This window comes from Alligator sinensis, unplaced genomic scaffold (assembly GCF_000455745.1).
Source record: "Alligator sinensis unplaced genomic scaffold, ASM45574v1 scaffold210_2, whole genome shotgun sequence".
Lineage (NCBI taxonomy): Eukaryota > Metazoa > Chordata > Crocodylia > Alligatoridae > Alligator > Alligator sinensis.
The window spans coordinates 2,702,442-2,707,109 of record NW_005841946.1 but is presented as its reverse complement, the minus strand read 5'-3'; the positions used below and the strand labels follow the sequence as shown (position 1 = coordinate 2,707,109).

Sequence of the window (4,668 nt, the reverse complement as noted above, 5' to 3'; positions counted from 1 at the left end):
TGCTGACCCGGGGACCCATCCCCCCACCCGTGGCCAGCCACTGGATCATGGGGAGGTCGAGGCTGCAGTTATCCAGTTTTGCCAAGAAGTGATCATGGGATACCAGATCGAAGGCTTTTTTAAAGTCAGGATATATGACATAAATCTCTTCTCCCTTGTCCAGGTGATAGGTCACCTGTTCATAAAAGGAGATAAAATTGGGCAAGAAAGACCTACCCGCAACAAACCCGTGCTGACTATCCCTCAGGAAGTTGCCGTCGGCCAGTCTGTTGAGAATGGCCTCTTTAATCATCTTTTCTAAGACCGTCCCCAGGATAGAGGTCAGACTGATGGGCCTATAGTTTGCTGGATCCACTTTCTTCCCTTTCTTGAAGATAGGCACCACATTGACCTTCTTGCAGTCTTCAGGCACTTCACCAGAGTGCCAGGAGCTCTCAAAGATCCGTGCCAGGGGCTGGGCTATAATGCTCGCCAGCTCCTTGAGTACCCTTGGGTGTAAGACGTCAGGGCCGGCTGACTTGAAGGTGTCCAGCCTGTCAACGTGTTCCTTCACGAGGTCAGCATTGATGGTGGGCAGGGAATCTCCCTCACCCAGGCCCCACCTTATATCAGTCCACCTTATTGTGGTCATTTTTTTCAGAGTGCCAATATTTTGCTGAAGCTGCTTCCTTTCATTTTTTTGCCATTATTACTCATTTCCCTTGTTTTTACAAGTTTATCATTTGCCTAACTGAGCCAAAATATCAGGAGCCAAATTAGAATCTCACTTCTCCATCACACACATTGGACACAGAGTTGTACTTACAGGCCTCACAGTGATCAGCTTCCTCAGGCACCAGTTATCCTGTTCAAACCAGAGTGGTAGAGAACCGCGTGGACTCTTTTGATGGAGAAATCAGTGGTAGAGTGAGATATCTTCAATGTAACCCTGTTGATCCTTTTCCCTGAAATAATCAAACAGAAGATTTTTTTTTTTCCCAAAGCTCCATACCTCAACCAGCCCCAAAACATATTAACTCTCACTTTTTCCCCCCAGGATTGCACTACTAATGCTTATTGGTTTTGTTGCTTTTTGGCTACTTTCTCAGTTTTTGGGGTTGTTCTTGTGTTTCTCTTCCAGATGCTCAAAGCAATTGACAGGCAGAACTCCTCTCTCTTCATGTGCCTAGTATGTGCCTTTGGGGCAGTAATATGTGTCTGTCTTTGGGGTCACATAAAGGAGTTTAATGGCTTCATTTGTTAATGAAGATTGGCAGTTGTACTCTTCACATCCAAGAACATAATGATATATACCTTGCCATGATAAATTGCCCTGGGTCGTTATTGTTTGGTCTGTCTAGTGTTGGGAGTTCTTACTTCATTCTGGAATCTGGACTTTTATACACCCTTGCCATAATGATGGCAGGTAGTATTTTAATGGGTGTTTGCATGATGATGTGCAGCCTGCCAGGCAACTCTGCTGAGAAATGGCAAACAGGTGCGTGCTGTCGTCTAAAATTAAGAAAACAAAAAAACCCACAACAAAACCCAGTTGTGGAAACTGGGAGAGACCAGGGAGGGGAGAGGGAGTGGATTGTAGAAGCAGACATCCCTTTTAATCTAGCTCATGCTTGCTGTGGTCAAAAGCTGATTCCATATCATAGCTGAGAACTACATGACTCTTCTGGAGTAATGTACAGCCTCTCGTGTGCTGATCTCTTGTAGGAGACTCCTGGTTGGGGTGGGAGGGAGGAAAGGCATGAGGTCTGCCGTGCCCCCTTTCTCTGTGCTACGTTATGAAATGAAAGTAGCAGAGCTGCGAGTTCTTGCACTCTCAGGTGGCAATATGATTTCTGTCAGGAAAGACGGCGCACACAAAGTAAACACAGCACAGAGTGGTGTGGTACTAAGGTGGCACAGAAATGCCCCAGATACCTTTCTCTCTTCCCTGTCTTTGGTAGGGTTGTCTTCAGAGTATGTATCCCCACTTGGCCTCTGCTGGAGCCTGAACTCCTTAGTTCAAAGCTCATTTTAAATTTCCCCAACTGCCTGAGTTTTATTGTGCAAAGGAGAAATTTTCTCCATGTCAAAACCTCAGGGGCTGCAGGAACCCTCTGAATATTCATTGCAAGAACAGGACTGAAATAGGAGAAGGCAGAAGGACACATCAGACTATATTCTGTGCCTTTAATCTGCATGAGATGGCCAGTCTCTTAGTTGGCACTGGGGACTGAAATGGGAGCTAAAAGCATGCATCTCTTCAGCTTGAACTAAAGACCTTGGTTTTATAAATGAGTCTGAAACAGTCACCTCCTTGGAAAATAGATTAAAAGGGTGGACAAGGAGGGTCTTTTAAACCATGCTGGGCAGCAGGCTGTATTTATCCCTCACAGGAAGGTGCAAGGCAAGGCAAGTCAATCCCGAGGCTGCTCAACCGTTGGGGCATCTTAGAGGCTGTAACCACCCTAGTTGAGTTGCTTTGCATCACCAGTGATTCCTTGGGCAGAGTGACCTGGTGGCGCCCATCTCCTCTCCAGCTATGGATGGCTGTTGGCTCATGGGGAGCTCATCCACCCTTTGAGGGGTCTTGTTTTTAGTCCTGCTGGGTGTCCACGCACCCTTCTCACCCAGGCTAGCTCAGGTGGCAGTGCATTTAGTTGCTGACAACCCGACCATGGAACAGTCTGTAGTGGTTTATATGGTACCAGAGAGCAGACTGAGAGAGGCCTGGCCTGACATCAAAGGAAGGTACAGTTTCCAAGATTTGTGGCTCCCATGTGAGTCAGCAGTGGAGGCTCTTTTGTACGCAAGAAGCCACAAGGGTTTGATCCTTTCCCTCTGTTATGGGTTTATATCATTAGGCATCTTGGAAAATCAGGAATTGCATAAGTATGCACCATCCCCCAGTATCCCATGGGTCTAATTAGCAAAATCCTGAATACCAGCATCTCTCATTGATTTTGGTGACATTTATTTGTGTTCTGCACTTTGAATATCATTGCATGTCTTGGAAACATGGCTTTATTTTCAATTTTTTTTTTTTTATGGCATCCTTTAGTCTGTGAAAGATGGTAGAAATTGCAGCCTATGACATAAACAGTTTGCAATGTCTCATGTGACCGAATAATTCCATCTCAGATTTGCATGATCTGTGGCACTGGTTGCAAACATATGCATCGCGGTGGGGTGGTTTGGGAGCTGCTTGCTTCTTACAGACTTTTTTCAGTTCAAGCTGTTGGGGCCAATTCCTGTCATGGGCTCTAATGCCCTGGTGGAGACGATGATGCCACTTGTTCGGATCGCTTGCCAAGGTTTCCCATTGGCCAGGATCAAGTCCAAATGCCTTCATATCTCTCTTGCATGTGTCTTTATAACAAAGCTGGGGGTGTCCTGTTCTTCCTGTTCCCTCCAATAATTCCCTGTACAGGATGTTCTTGGGTATGTGTCCATCTTCCAATCTACTCAGCTGGCCTAGCCAGCGCAGTTGTCTCTGTCTGAGTAGGGCTGTCACACTTGGTAAATTTGTCCTTTGAAGAACCTCTGTGTTGGCAATTTTATTTTGCATTTGAGGTCGAGTATGAGGCATGAACAGCGCGGGTGGCAGCTGTTCAAACTTTTCTCTTAATGTCCAGAAGTTTCCCCACCACACGTGAGAGTGCTGAGTACGCGAGCTTTGCACACGAGCATTTTGGTCTTGATGTTTAGTCATCCATGCAACCAGGACAAGCCATACCTGGCAATGAAGCATGAGCACAGCACCCATCTTCTGTTCCACTCCTGTAAAACTTCAGAGTTTTGCCTTTGGTTTTAATGGGAGTACGATCAGGTCTTTAATATGCTGTACATATGCAGCATTGCCAACCTTGTGTATTGAACAGTTAAAAAAATCAAACTCCAAAAATCGTGATTTTTTTTTTTTTTAAATAAAAAAGAATAGGCATTTGGGTTCTTCCTATTTGTCTTCTGGCTTCTGCGATTTTTAGGGTGCGCTTGATTCACTTTAAGCTTCTGTCTGCCACCGTGGGAACTTGAAACTTGCTTTTTTTTTTCTTTTTTAAATGGGAGGCAAGACTCCAGGCGCTGGGGCTCTAAGAGCATCTGCGAAATACTGCAAGACGTCCGACGAAAGCGTGAGCGCGGGCAACCGTACACGTTAAGTAAAGGGGCGATAGATGTGTGAGAGCAGATTCAATCGCCACGGAAGATATTTCAAAACCCCTATCCCATTTTTTTTTTTTTTTCAGTCCTCACAAACTTGTCTAATGTATTAAAAAATCTTCCACGAAAGACGAGAGAGAAGCGAACCTGTTATCACTGCACCGAGCACAGGGCCAGACCCGTCTTCCACGAAGGACGACCAGGGAAGCACGGCGCGCGTTGGACTTCACGGGGTCGATTTACAAGGGCGACAAAGCAATTCCCTTTCTTATGACTTTGAAGGCGTTTCCTGGGCGTCCTGCTCCCAAATCGGGACCCTCACCCGCTAGGCGCTGTACGGACAATGGTGCAGGTGAGCCCGCACCTAAACCGAACCGTCTTCGTACAAGACGAGGGGCAGCTCGCGAACGGACCACGAGAAACCAGCGGTGTGGCGACCGAACCGTGGCTGGCGTTTGTTTCTTGGGGAAGAGGAGAGTTTGAAGAGCGGAGGACGGGCGCGTGGCTCGGAGGGGCTGGGCGGCGAAGTGG

The 4,668-nt window shown here is 46.8% G+C and overlaps 1 protein-coding gene across 9 annotated transcripts in view; it reads right to left on the bottom strand.

Moving 5' to 3' along the window:
* The window catches only part of SLC24A1 (solute carrier family 24 member 1), a 30,483-nt gene extending 25,821 nt beyond the window's left edge, over positions 1-4,662 (bottom strand). For 4 of the 9 annotated variants that reach the window (XM_025199516.1, XM_025199522.1, XM_025199521.1 and 1 more), the window contains exons 1-2: positions 1,294-4,662; positions 806-944 (exon numbers count right to left, since the gene is read on the bottom strand). The gene's annotated coding sequence lies outside the window, so the exon portion shown is untranslated. The remainder of the gene's footprint in view (positions 1-805; positions 945-1,293) is intronic. The other 5 variants (XM_025199517.1, XM_014518247.2, XM_014518248.2 and 2 more) reach the window with 5 other exon arrangements.
* Positions 4,663-4,668: the final 6 nt, after the last annotated feature.